The following is a 14,967-nucleotide window of genomic DNA, read 5'->3' as shown; positions in this document are numbered from 1 at the left end:
GTGCTGAACGCTACTCTCACCTAGTCCCACCGACCTGCACTCAGCCCATAACCCTCCATTCCTTTCCTGTCCATATACCTATCCAATTTTTCTTTAAATGATAATATCAAACCTGCTTCGACCACTTCTACTGGAAGTTCGTTCAACATTTTCTTCAAGCTCCCGTCCTCCCCTGATAATTGATTTATCACGATATTCATGCGAGGAAAATATGCGCTGTGTGTTTAATATTAAATTCATGAGATAAACCCTTTTAGATACGAAATTGAGTGTATTAGCTAATTATCATCTACATTCCGGTCGTGATTAACACCCTGCCCCCTGAACAGAATCGCCAAAAACAATTTGTAGAAAAAAATGGTACACGCATGCTGAAGTTACGCATGCGCACTGGTGCCCGCACAAGGCTTCATGATCATTGTAGTCTTTCTCGGGGAAAACCCAGCGTATTTGACTGCTACTCTTGTCCGTTGACAACCCTACCCACCCCACCGGTCGGCCGGTCCGCAAGAATATTGTCAATATGAAACCGGTCCATAGTGCGAAAAAGGTTGGAGTCGTCCCCTGAGCTAGAGTAAGGTGGAGTGGCACTGGACAGAGAATGGAGCCCTGTTCATCAGGGCCAGGACTGGGCAGGTTGGGGAGTGGTCTGTTGTTAGTGTGATTGCTGGAGAGTGTTCAGGCAGACTTCCAGTCTTTTGATCTGCTATCAGCAAGGTTTAGAGCTGGGGGAAGAGGCATTGAAGAGTCTTAGTTCAGAGTTAGAATGGATCATGCTGATCATTGTGGGTGGTAGATTTGGCTGCAGGGTCTTGGGACTCAGTGGATAGCGTGGGGGCTGGAGATCAGGGTTGAGATTAGGGGTGGAGAGTGGATTTGTGATACTGTCAGGAGTGACCCGAGGATGCAAGAGTAACTGGCTCCATCACTGTAGTGAGACAACTGGATTGTTCTACTACTGCCCAACAATAGTTGCCTCCCAGCACAACATGTCTACCTGCAACATTCCCATAGATGGTGACCTCTTCGCATAACCCCCTCAAAAGCAAGTGTGTCAGGGCATCCGGGTGACTCCTAGCCCAATGTCTCACATAATACTGCATTCTACGCCAGAGAAAGGAAACAATATATAATTCCGTAATACTGACAATAATCAGCCAGTACGGTTGTAAGGAACTTTCCAATAGAGTTGACTACAAGCATGGAGCAAGAGAGAACAGGATAATCCAGATGTTGAGAAACCAGTGGGTTTCATCTTCAACACTCAAATGTGCTTACAAATATGATCTTACAATAGTTTTTCATTACTTTTCAATTTAACATTTAAGGTTCAGAGGTTCATGAAATATTAAATTATGTATGAAGATGAAACCTTTTACTGGGCATCTCTGGAAATGTGGCTCGTTAGCCCCTTGCTAACAGCCACTGGATTCAGCGGCGAGAATCCACCTTTTTCAGGCTCCATACATCCAGGGTTTATATGACTTTGATCCCACCAAATCCATGGGGTTGGGATGTCTCTTCACCCAACCCGTTTGTGTGAATGCTATGTACTGCCTTGCAATAGCCCATTCGCATGAAATAACAGATCACACACTCCATACCAGTAGGCACTGTAATAGCTATACACTACCACACTGCCCCAACTTGCCTTTGGCTGTACTCCCCAGAACAACTACCACATTCATCAGTATTGAGAGCTGAGTATTGATTTCATATCCAGTTTTTTAAAATTAAGCTTCAAGCACCAAGTCAGTGCAGTCTTTCACTGATTATGATTATAATTCTATGACAGATTTGTTGAGTATGCCTGCAAGAAAGTGAATCTCAGGGTTGTATAAGGTGACATATATGTATTTCAATAATAAATTTACTTTGAACTTAGCACTCTATTCATCAAGAAATTCAAATATATGCAATACAGAATGCCCGAATTAATATTTGCACAAGCGATGCTATTCCCTTAACTTGGCATTTGTAAATCATCAACCATTATTGATTCACAACTTCAAAGAAAATAGTTCAAGCCTGGTCTCCTTGTTTATCTGGCACCCTCCCACCCTCACACCTACCTGAACTCTTGTAGCCTTATCAGTTCTGGTTGAATTTCTGGTCAAGTGACCCCCCATGATGTTGATATTGGGGGACTCAGCTGGTTAAACTCCCTATTTTTGGATATACAATAGCCTAGCATTTATGTGGTATAATTTACAACTTATCATCTTGACCCTGGATGAATGCTGTATGTAGGCATGGACTTCTTTATTTGCTAAGGAGCTGGGAATGGTATTGAACACTGTGTAATCCTCAGTTATGGTCCTTCTTTTGACTGTGTCATAAAAGGTTATAGGTGCAACAGCTGTTCAGACCTGCAGCACTGTCCTCAGTACCTCCTGCAACAGTGGCCTGGAGCTGGGCTGATCGACCTCCAATCACAAACACTTTCCTCCGTGGAAGAAATTACTCCCCACCATTGGGCTATTTTCTCCTTGATGCCCACTGACCTCATTGACCTCATTCCCATGATGCCAATGCTGCCTCAATGCCAAGGATAGCCACTCTCACCTCAGCTGTATTTTAACTCTGTTGATCATGCTTGAACCTGCGCAGTGGGTGAAGTCCAGAGCTGAGTGATCCTGGCTTAACTAAATCTGGGCATCAGTGAGCAGGGTATTGGTGAGTAAGCATCACTTGCTAGCACTGCACTATCCTATATCACCTTGATTGAGAGTAAATGGGATAGCAATTAGTCAGAATGGTTTTGTCTTTCTTCCTGTACACAGGATATAATTGGAAATTATCCATACTTTGAGTAGATGTAATTGCACAGCTCAGTTAAAGTTGTGACTAATTCTGAGCTGCAAGTCTTTAGTACTCTAGCCAGGATGTTGCCTAGTCACATAGTCTTTGCCGTTATTCTTAGCATATAACCTGACTGGATTTAAATTTGTTGGAAGCATGGCTTCTGTGATGGTGGGAATCTTAGAAAAAGCTAAGGTGGATTATCTACTTGGCACTTCCAGCTGATATGCTTTATCCTTGTCTAGAGTTCTTTATATTGCGTCCAGATATAATCGTATGGTCTGACACCAGCAGAAGTGGTTATTGGTGAACTCACAGTCCCCTGGGAAGACAACATCGATGAAGCCCATGAGCGCAAGTTAACCAAGTATGCAGAATTAAGATCAGAGTGCAGAGACAGAGGGTGGAAGGTCTCATGCTATCCATTCGAAGTAGGCTGCCGTGGGTTTATTGCGTTCACTCTCCAGAAGTGGCTGCGTGACCTTGGCTTCACTAGAAGAGAGATCAAGTCAACCAGCAGGGCTGTAACTGAGGCAGCAGAGAAAGGATCAGCATAGGTGTGGACCAAGTATGTCCAGAGGGGCAGATAGTCAGACAGTGTATACATATCTTGCAAACCTTTCAGTAGTTGCATAGACACCTGAAGAGCAGACTATCTGCAGGATGTAAGTGACCAACAACTCTGATAGAGGCAGATGCCAAGTTTTTAAGCTCACCAGCGGGAGGTGGTGCTTTAGCACTGCTGGCCCACCACCTCGAGGGAGCCTTGATCATAAGCGGGCCGAAACTCCTGAAGACAGGTGGCAGATCAACTGATGATCCCACTGGTGATAGCACAGGACAGTTAATATCTTAGTCCACATGTATTTTTTAACTCTTGGGCCTGCTAACACTTATGATACAATGCTCATTGGGTCTCCCTCCACTGCCACGTCTATCTACTAGAGTTGTACCTGTGCTTTACTATGATTTCCAGCAACCTTCCAAAACCTTGTTACACCTTCCTTCACTAGGTTCGTACAGTCACAATGCACATCCACTTGGAGGTACATATGCCTTCACTCAGCAAGAGATCAGTTTGGTTGCTGCTGAATACACACAAGTAAGCCCTGAGAATATCTGCTGTCAGTGTAAATGGTCACAGAAATCATGCCAGTGAAATTGGAGCACAAATTTTGTGTGCAATCTACACCATCAAAAGGACACGGTAAATATTGTCCAACATATTTTCCAGCAAAGAAAGTACAATTTAATTTAGATTCCACTCTCCACCCTGAATTTTTGTTTCAGGTATTTTAAGATATTTTATATTTTTGGTATCAATTTTCCAATACTTTTAATTTCAGATTTTTCTGTAATTTTGATTTTAGATTTCTTGTATTTTCTATTTCAAGTTTTATTATTTTTCAAATATCTGACCTATTTGCCAAATTTCATTGGAATATTTCAAATTGATGTTTTTAATGTTTTCAGAATTCCTTATCATTCTTAATGTTTAAATGTCTGGAGCCTTTTAAATTTCAAATTAGTTTATCAAATTATTTGCATTTTGTCATTGTTGTCTTGTACTTATCATCTCAAATGTCCAAATTTATTAAGACACAATGCTATTTGTTTTCTTTACTGTATCTGTATTTACTTGAAAGTAAACTTTATAAAGAAGATAAAAATCAGAAAATTAGATTCAAGAGAAATATAAAAATATTGCAGTCCCAACTAGTTCATTATGTTTAGTTTTGGGCACCACACCTTGGCTTCTGAAGACTGTATAGTCGTCAGAAGCTAAGGATTCTAGGAAAAAGAAACTGCAGTTCTGGATAGACTGGACAATTTGGGATTGTTTTCCTCAAAGCACAGAAGGGACAGAGGATTGATAGAAATGTTTAAAATTGTGAATGGATTAGATGAATAGAATCCATTTGCAATAAGCATGGGGTGCAGATATAAGCTCAATGCAAAAGAACCATGCTAACATGAAGAAAATTTTATTCATGCAATGAATGCGTAGGATTTAGGATAAACTTTCAACCATAGTTTTGAAAAAGAGAAATGTGTTAAATGATGGTATTCAAGCTGTTGGCTACAATTGTCACTATTGGTGTAGGGGTACCAGTTTCTTTGCTCTACTGCGAATGAGCAACTGTGCAGATGTGGGGCTAGGATGACCTTATTTTGGATTCCATGTACTCTTCAATGTAATATTTTCTTAATTTTTAAAATTTGGTGATCTCATACTTCTTACATCAAATTTCCATCCTTTATTTGAATTCATATAATTTCAGTATATTCATTCTATTGTATTTTTTCTTTCAGATTTCTTGTATTTTTATTTTAAATTAACATTTTTATTTTAGATTTTGTGTACCAATACACGTCATACATTATTTGCTTATTCCACATAACTTGTAATTTTACTTCATTTCTAAAATATAATTTCATTAATATCCTTTCAGATTTTATGTACATTTTCAAATTACATTTAAAAGTTATTTCAAATTTCCAATATTTTAATTAAATTGCTTTATTAATTTATCCACCCTCAATCTGGGCATCTATATGAGGCAATTATGCTCTCAAATTTCATTCCAAGGTGAGCCCTTAGTCCTCTGCCATCAGATTTCTGAACGGCCCATGAACCCATGAACACCACCTCACTATTCGTCTTCTGCACTAGTCATAGTCATACTTTATTGATCCCGGGGGAAATTGGCTTTCGTTACAGTTGCACCATAAATAATTAAATAGTAACATCTAAATTATGCCAGGAAATAAGTCCAGGACCAGCCTATTGGCTCAGGGTGTCTGACCCTCCAAGGGAGGAGTTGTAAAGTTTGATGGCCACAGGCAGGAATGACTTCCTATGACGCCCTGTGCTACATCTCGGTGGAATGAGTCTCTGGCTGAATGTACTCCTGTGCCCAACCAATACATTATGTAGTGGATGTGAGACATTGTCCAAGATGGCATGCAACTTAGACAGCATCCTCTTTTCAGACACCACTGTCAGAGAGTCCAGTTCCATCCCCACAACTTCACTGGCCTTATGAATGAGTTTGTTGAAATTATTGATTACTATTGACACTATTGATTATGTAATTTATAATCATTTTTGTGACTTGCACTGTACTGCTGCCACAAAACAACAGATTTCACAACATGTCAGTGATAATAAACTTGATTCTAATTATTCACGACATCACTAAGAATATCTCTTTCCACCTCGGTTATATCTGCCAACTCCACCTTTATTTTACTCTGTCTGTCTGAAACTTTCGTTAATAACTGATCTTCCTATTCATTACTCAATTTCAGTCCTGGCTGACCCTTCATAATCCACCTTCCATTAATTTCAGCTCATCCAAAATGCTGCTGAAAATGTTTGAAATCAAGCTGATTCTCTTTCATTCATAATAGCAGGAGAATTGAAAAAAAATGAAAGGTCATCAGGTAATGTCAATACGTTTCTGTGAAAGGGAAACTATGTTTGACCAGTTTATTGAAGTTCTCTGGAGAAATAACATGTGTTGTTGGTAAAGGAGAACCCATGGAATACTATACCTAGATTTCCAAAAGTTATCAAATACTACCGTGAAAGGCAAAAGTTCACAGATTACAAAGTGAGGTAAATGGAAGATTAACGTATTGGAAGCAGTTCAGAATAAAAATTAGAAGACTATTACTTGGAATGGCTATGTTGTCAAAAGATAAGAATTGATTAGCTACCTTGTTGGAGTTTAGAAAAGTTAGCAGTGACTTGATTTAAATATACAAGGATCTTGGCAGATGGATGTGGAGACAGTATTTCCTTGTGTAAAAATCTTGAACTCAGCTTTTTTTTATGTAAGGCACATAAATGGGAAGAAAATAACCAGAGAGGGTTACATCTAGGATCAATAACATTTTGCTTGTATAATATCTTTATCGAGATGAGCAAAGTTCAGCTCCAAAAGAAACTACTACTGCAAAGCTGACTGAAAGGGGTTTTAAGGGAAATATCAAAGCAGATTAAAGCCCACAAGTATTTGATAAAGAAGAAAATGTTTATGTAGACAGGTCATAAATAGTAAGATAGTACAACAACAAATATCATACATAAAATTACTGTTGGTTTGTAAGCACAGAGGTGATGGGAGAACAGAATACAAAGAGTGCAGATCTGCTTTAATTCAGGTCTTACTCTGGTGGCAAACACAAGTGCAATGACACAAGTAAAGGAATCCCAGGAAATCACGAAGTCCAGCAGCTCCTATCGTCTAGTAACAATTACAGTGAAGTGCTTTGAGAGTTTGGCGATAAAACAAATCAACTCCTTCTGAGAAGCAATTTGGATCCACTCCAATTTGCCTACCAGCATAACAGGTCCACAGAAGATGCCATTTCATTGGCTCTTCACTCAACCCTGGAACATTTGGACAGTAAAGATGCATACACCAGGATGTTGTTCTTTATCAACTACAGCTTGGCATTCAACACTAAAATCCCATCAAAACTAGTCAATAAGCTTTAGGACCTTAGCTCAATACCCTCATGTGCAATTGGATCCTCGATTCCCTCATTTGTAGACCTCAGTCAGTTCAGATTGGCAACTACATCTCCTCTACAAGCTCCATCAATATAGCTGTACCAAAAGATTGTATGCTTAGCCCCCTATACTTATGACTGAGGCTAAGCACAGCTCCAATGCCATATTTAAATTTGCTAATGACATCACTGTCATTGGCCAAATCAAAGGTCGTGACAAATCAGCATATAGGAGGAAGATTGAAAATCCGGCTGAATAGTGCCACAACAACAATCAGTCAATGTCAGCAAAACCAAGGAGCTGATTATTGACTTCAGGAGGAGGAAACCAGAGGTCCATGAGCCAGTCCTCATCAGGGGAATCAGAGGTGGAGAGTCAGCAACTTTAAATTCCTCAGTGTTATCATTTCAGAGGACCTGTTCTGGGCCCAGCAAATAAGTGCAATTACAAAGAAAGCACGGCAGCGCATCTGTTTCCTTAGGAGTTTGAGAGGATTCAGCATGACATCTAAAACTTTTGACAAGCATTTATAAATTTATGGTGGAGTGTTTAATGACAGGTTGCATCACGACCTAGTATGGAAACACCAATGCCCTTGAAGGGAAAATCCTTCAAAAAGTAGTGTATACTTCCCAGTCCATCATGGGTAAAACCCTCCCCACCATTGAGCACATCCACACAGAGCAGTGTCGCAGAAAAGCAGCATCCATCATCAAAGACCCCTACCACCCAGGTCATGCTCTTGTCTCACTGCTGCCATCAGGAAGGTGGTATATGGACCTCAGGACTCACACCAGCAGATTCAGAAACAGTTACTACCCCTCAACCAGTGAGCTCTTGAACCAAAGAGGATTACTTCACCCAACATCACTGAACTGTTCCCACAACCTATGGACTCACTTTCAAGGATGCTTTATCTCATGTTCTTGACATTTATTGCTTTTTTTTCTATTTCATATTTGCACAGTTTGTTGTCTTTTGCAAATTGCTTTTTTGTCCATCCTGTTAAGTGAGGTCTTACATTGATTCTATTTTTTTCTTTACTGTATACAAGAAAACAAATCTCAAAGTTGTATGTACTTTGATAATACATTTACCTTGAACTTTGACCACAAACTGGTGGCGGATTTATAGAGGAAAATTTGACCTTATACTCTTACGTGATAATAAATAAGGATTTTTCAGCGATTTGGAAAAAAGCAAGATGCTCACTTTTCAAAAGAATTTCTTATTTTACTTGCTAATTTTGCTTCACTGCTTTAATTTCAGATTTTTACTTTCTTAATTTCAAATTGTTATGTCAGCTCTTTCATTTGTCCCTTTTCTGGGTTATTTTTCCACAGCTAAGCTCCTGGTAGAAATGAATAATTTATCTTGAGCTGAATGTAAGAGGAGCAGGGAGTGAGCCTCACTGTTAATGGGGGAGGGGAATCTCCCGGCTCTGGGCCTGTAGAAAATGGGCGACCAGAAAATGAAGCTCCTTGAAACGCCATCAGCTGCCCCGCTTGTGCCTCGGTGCTGCTGACCCCACCACACCGTTACCAAGACGTCATTCATCGGCACTCAGCCACTTGAAAACGACAGGGACAATCGAAAGAAATACCTTTCCAGCACAGGAAGAGCTAGAATTTTGGCTTTGGCACCCGTCCAAGCCCATAAACTAGCTGCGTCGCCATTTTGCGCATCGGCGTCCTCGTCGGGCATTAGTACGCATGCGCCGGCTGTCGAAGCGAGGAAGAGGTCACGAACTCTGACCCGCGGTGGAGTCGAGAAACGGGGGAAAAACGTTCAGGGCTTTTCCGCCCGTTTGAAAATAACGCTTCAGGTAAGAAGGGCGGATACGCCACTTGAACCGTCCCGTCAGTGTGGTGGTCGCACCCCGTTCTCCCCATCTCGGCGACAGCAACAGCCGCCGAACCACCGCCATCTCAGGCCCGGCGCCGCCCCGCCGAGCCCAGGCCCCACGATTGCGAGCCAAGGCAGCTTGAAGGGAAGGGACTGGGCCTTGGGCCCCAGCACTCCTGGTCGTGGCTGGCAGCGGACGAGCAGGCGGTCGGGTAGGAGGCGAGAGTCCTCCGTCCCACGCTCCCGCCGCCGGAGACATTTCGGCAGCGCCGTGCGGCCGCCGCTTTTGCATATCTGACGACAGCGGTTCACCCCCTCTCCATGACCTTTCACCCAGAGCAGCCGCAGCCTCGGCTCCCCGTCGCCTGCCCGGCCGCCGCCTCCTCGACCCGGGGCAGGGGGCGGGGGTTGGGAGAGGCGAACCTCCGGCCGGACCCGATGTTGCAACCCTCGGGCCCAGCGCCCCCTGACTGTCCTTCCACACCCATCCCCGGCTCGAATGGGTCGGCTGTCACTGCGGGCCCCGCCGTTAAGGTCTCCTACATAGGAGTCCGGTAGGTTGCTGAGCTTGGCCCCAGGCTCCGCCGACCGATTGCACCCGCGGCCTTGTGTGGCGCAGTCAACGGGCTGGATTTGTTTCCGAACGCAGAGGGTGTGCCCTCTTGTAGCGCAGGGAATTCTCTCTCTCCCGAGTTTGAAAACTCCGAATCCCTCTCAAAATGGGCCGTCAAATCTATAACATTTGCAAACAAAACAATGGCTAATTTGAGAATATCACTCGGCGAACCGCAGCCTGGTGATGTCAAATGCAGCAGCTGAAAATAGGGAGCAATTGCAACCTGGACGTTGGACATTTGCCCACAAGACAGCATGAAAAGCTTTTTTGTTACTATAAACGGTAATGGAAATAAAGTGTCCGTGTGTCTTAATGTTTTGTTTTTGTGAACGATGCTGTCTGATGTGAAAAGAACATTTTAGGACTTTGAGGTCAGAGCGTGGAGTGGGATTAATGTACAGCTCTTATAGGGAACAGGCGGGCATGAATGGCATTACTGTACTACGACACTGATCCCAATTGCTTTTATGGTACAGAGTATATTTTAAAGAGTTGCAGAAGATTTACTAGAATTGAGCATAGCTGGTATCTGTGGAAAGGAGAAAAGTGGGGGGGGGGAGAATGACGTTTGACAGTGATGAGGAGGTCTATTTCCACTGAGCATGGTTTCCTAAACAAGACAGCATCGACATCCCTAACAAACCAAATTTACAGTTTAATGTGGAACCTGCTGCTACATTGTTCTTTAAACAGCCGAGAAATGTTCAAGGAGAGGCTTGCTGAAGAGATGAGAAGCTGGTTGGAGGTGATTGGTCGGAGGCTTGTTTCATCAAAGCACCAGCATTGATCAGTTTTGCCTAATCATTTGTTGCCATGCTTTGTGTGTGTACATTTGAATGCAGTAGCCTTAAATATGCTCCACCCAACTCTACAATACAGTGGATGTCACAATGGCCAAGGCTTCAATGTCTTATTAATGTATAATTGTTTATGAAGGGTGCAGTGATAACTGGGTCTTTATATACTGCATCTTAAGTAGAAAAAGCATATTTCTGTATATGTTTCAGGTAAATAATGCTCTACAGAAATTCAGAATTGGGAATGGCAAACCCTTAATGATACTCCAATCTATGGAACAACACAATGTCTATGCTTTAATGACCACAGATCCTTTGTGAACTTCCTTATATACATTTAAATGTTTAGATAGATGTGGATTCTGCCATCAGCAGTTTCCACATTTTGTCTTTTGCTGAGATCAAAGTTTGTGCTCCATGTAATCCTGCGCACAGTGGTGTCTCCAGAGCAGCAGAATATAAGCTCCAGCTAGGTGTTTGAAAATCCAGCTTGTCAGCTGCGGGATACATGGAGGTTGCAGCAGTAAAGTATTGATCACTCAGAAAATGTGCAGCTGTTCTGTCACATGCATTTAACTCTGATGTAGTTACACAAATATATTCATCTCTGCTAGAATTTGCAAAGAATGCCAACTGCTGACTTCCATGCTCATTATTGATCTGTCTGAGGTGATCTCTTTTCAAGTTCAAATTCAGATTGGGACACCATTTCACATTCTTCTGATTAGACAACATGGAAATGTTTGGCTTTTCCATACTGTGTTTCCATGCTCTTCTGCAGGCAAACTTGTGCTACACCTGCCTTGCTACACTTTTTTAGATGCTGGAGCTTTATCACCTCCACTGCAAAGACTATTTCTGTCTCCACTTCCAGTATATTATCAAGTCCTGTCTTGTCCACAACAGTTATTGTTTGATGCTGTAGTTTACGTTCTTGCAGGCTTTCCATTTTCCACACTTTATAAACTTCAGCTGACTGCTAATCAACTTCTACACAACTTGAAAATTGGGCAGCACTTTAAATGCTTAAATGTTAAGAAAATTACAGCCGTGTGGCAACAAAGGCTATGCACACAGGAGCAATAGTTTCTGCACGGCCACGTACCCTCGCTATTTAGAGGGAACAGTGCTACTGATTATCCTGTATCGAGTCATGTACATCCATTATTCCTGTCTTTGATGTCTTCACTAGGATAAATAACGAAAAGCACAACTAAAACGTAACATTTTAAGAAGCAATTTAAATTAGGACAGGAGCAAAAGGATTTGAAGAAGGTATTCCCAAATATCAGTCACAGGGGCTAAATAACAATGCCAGTGAAAGGATTATTTAAAATTAGATTGTGTAAGAGGCAGAGCTGTAGGAATAAAAAGATCTTGGGGAGCTACAGATGGAACTTGTTGGAGTTTGGAGGAATGGGAAGCGATAAAATGAATTCCAAATGTTGTTGATTGGGAAACCATTAGAAATTTCCAAAGATGAGTGAAGGGTGAACAAAACTGGGTGTGAACTACACTTACAGGCAGCAGAAGTTGGGAGGAAGTTGGAAGAAAATGGGTGGCTATCTAGAGAAGTATGAAGTCCTGATGTGCCAAGAATGTGGCAGAGGATTTCAGCAGTAATTCAATTAAGAGAGGGGTGAGGATTTGGATAACATAGGAAATGTGAAATGAATGAACCAGTGCGTTTTTGAGATCTCCTCTTGGGGTCTAAAATGAAACCAAGGTAGTTAAGGATTAAGCAACACACATCAAAGTTGCTGGTGAACGCAGCAGGCCAGGCAGCATCTCTAGGAAGAGGTACAGTCGACGTTTCGGGCCGAGACCCTTTGTCAGGACTAACTGAAGGAAGAGCTAGTAAGAGATTTGAGGGGGGGAGGGGGAGATCCAAAATGATATGAGAAGACAGGAGGGGGAGGGATGGAGCCAAGAGCTGGACAGTTGATTGGCAAAGGGGATATGAGAGGATCATGGGACAGGAGGCCCATGGAGAAGGAAAAGGGGGAGGGGGGAAAACCCAGAGGATGGGCAAGGGGTATAGTGAGAGGGACAGAGGGAGAAAAAGGAGAGAGAGAGAAAGAATGTGTGTATATAAATAAATAACGAATGGGGTACGAGGGGGAGGTGGGGCATTAGCGGAAGTTAGAGAAGCCAATGTTCATGCCATCAGGTTGGAGGCTACCCAGGCGGAATATAAGGTGTTGTTCCTCCAACCTGAGTGTAGCTTCTTCATTACAGTAGAGGAGGCCGTGGAATTAATTAAAATGTGTGGCCACTGGGAGATCCTGCTTTCTCTGGTGGCAGAGCATAGGTGTTAAGCAAAACGATCTCCCAGTCTGCATCGGGTCTCGCCAATACATAGAAGGCTACATTGGGAGCACCGGACGCAGTATATCATGCCAGCTGACTCAGGTGAAGTGTCGCCTCACCTGGAAGGACTGTCTGGGGCTCTGAATGGTGGTAAGGGAGGAGGTGTAAGGGCATGTGTAGCACTTGTTCCGCTTACAAGGATAAGTGCCAGGAGGGAGATCAGTGGGGAGTGATGGGGGGGGACGAATGGACAAGGGAGTCACGTAGGGAGCGATCCCTTCGGAAAGCGGTGGGGGGGATGGAAAGATGTGCTTAGTGGTGGGATCCTGTTGGAGGTGGCGGAAGTTACGGAGAATAATATGTTGGACCTGGAGGCTGGTGGGGTGGTAGGTGAGGACCAGGGGAACCCTATTCCTAGTGGGGTGACGGGAGGATGGATTGAGAGCAGATGTGCGTGAAATAGGGGAGATGCGTTTGAGAACAGAGTTGATGGTGGAGGAAGGGAAGCCCCTTTCTTTAAAAAAGGAGGACATCTCCCTCGTCCTGGAATGAAAAGCCTCATCCTGAGAGCAGATACGGCGGAGACGGAGGAATTGCGAGAAGGGGATGACATTTTTGCAAGAGACAGGGTGAGAAGAGGAATAGTCCAGATAGCTGCGAGAGTCAGTAGGCTTATAGTAGACAGCAGTAGATAAGCTGTCTCCAGAGATAGAGACAAAAAGATCTAGAAAGGGGAGGGAGGTGTCGGAAATGGGCCAGGTAAACTTGAGGGCAGGGTGAAAGTTGGAGGCAAAGTTAATGAAGTCAACAAGTTCAGCATGCGTGCAGGAAGCAGCGCCAATGCAGTCATCGATGTAGCGAAGGAAAAGTGGGGGACAGATACCAGAATAGGTTTGGAACATAGGTTGTTCCACAAAGCCAACAAAAAGGCAGGCATAGCTAGGACCGATACGGGTGCCCATAGCTACACCTTTAGTTTGGAGGAAGTGGGAGGAGCCAAAGGAGAAATTATTAAGAGTAAGGACTAATTCCGCTAGACGGAGCAGAGTGGTGGTAGAGGGGAACTGATTAGGTCTGGAATCCAAAAAGGAGCAGAGAACTTTGAGAACCTTCTATATATTGACGAGACCCAACGCAGACTGGGAGATCATTTTGCTGAAAACCTACGCTCTGTCCGCCAGAGAAAACAGGATCTCCCAGTGGCCAGACATTTTAATTCCACATCCCATTCCCATTCTGATATGTCTATCCACAGCCTCCTCTACTGTAAAGTTGAAGGCACACTCAGGTTGGGGGAACAACACCTTATATTCCATCTAGGTAGCCTCTAACCTGATGGCATGAACATTGACTTCTCTAACTTCCACTAATGCCCCACCTCCCCCTCGTACCCCATCAGTTGTTTATTTATATACACACATTCTTTCTCTCTCTCTCCTTTTTCTCACTCTGCCCCTCTGACTATACCCCTTGCTCATCCTCTGGGTTCCCTCCCCCCCCCCCTTTTCCTTCTCCCTGGGCCTCCTGTCCCATGATCCTCTCATATCCCTTTTGCCAATCACCTGTCCAGCTCTTGGCTCCATCCCTCCCCGTTCTGTCTTCTCCTATCATTTCTGATCTCCCCCCGCCCCCTCCCACGTTCAAATCTCTTACTAGCTCTTCCTTCAGTTAGTCCTGACGAAGGGTCTCAGCCCAAAACGTCAACTGTACCTCTTCCTAGAGATGCTGCGTGGCCTGCTGCGTTCACCAGCAACTTTGATGTGTGTTGCTTGAATTTCCAGTATCTGCAGAATTCCTCTTGTTTACGTAGTTAAGGATTAATGTGGAAATAATGGTGGTGAAGAATTGGGAAGACGAATGTGATGTATTAAGGCAGTAGAGGAGTAGAGTAGCAGTTACAATACTGCCATTGTCGAAGCCAGCATTCATTTCCTGGTCTTTCACGCCTTTGTGAAACTGATGATGTTGTTGCTGTTGAAATGGCAGAACATTGCTACTTGGTAATATCTTTAAGAATTTTAATCCACTTGGATTGACTTGGAGGTGGTGGTGTTTTAATGTGCATGTTGTGCTTG

At 43.2% G+C, this 14,967-nt stretch overlaps 1 protein-coding gene and 1 long non-coding RNA gene across 13 annotated transcripts in view; one reads left to right on the top strand and one right to left on the bottom strand.

Annotated features, from left to right (window-relative positions):
- The window catches only part of LOC140186838 (uncharacterized), a 62,356-nt gene extending 52,856 nt beyond the window's left edge, over positions 1 to 9,500 (bottom strand). The window contains exon 1 of the long non-coding RNA XR_011882948.1: positions 8,928 to 9,500. This is a non-coding gene — a long non-coding RNA (uncharacterized lncRNA). The remainder of the gene's footprint in view (positions 1 to 8,927) is intronic.
- Positions 8,964 to 14,967, top strand: part of nr2c1 (nuclear receptor subfamily 2, group C, member 1) — a 126,375-nt gene continuing 120,371 nt past the window's right edge. For 10 of the 12 annotated variants that reach the window (XM_072241476.1, XM_072241473.1, XM_072241474.1 and 7 more), the window contains exon 1: positions 8,965 to 9,149. The gene's annotated coding sequence lies outside the window, so the exon portion shown is untranslated. Of the gene's footprint in view, positions 9,150 to 14,967 lie in introns of all 12 variants that reach the window. The other 2 variants (XM_072241478.1, XM_072241477.1) reach the window with 2 other exon arrangements.

Source organism: Mobula birostris, chromosome 23, assembly GCF_030028105.1.
Source record: "Mobula birostris isolate sMobBir1 chromosome 23, sMobBir1.hap1, whole genome shotgun sequence".
Classification (NCBI taxonomy): Eukaryota; Metazoa; Chordata; class Chondrichthyes; order Myliobatiformes; family Myliobatidae; genus Mobula; species Mobula birostris.
This window is presented reverse-complemented; position numbering and strand designations above follow the sequence as displayed.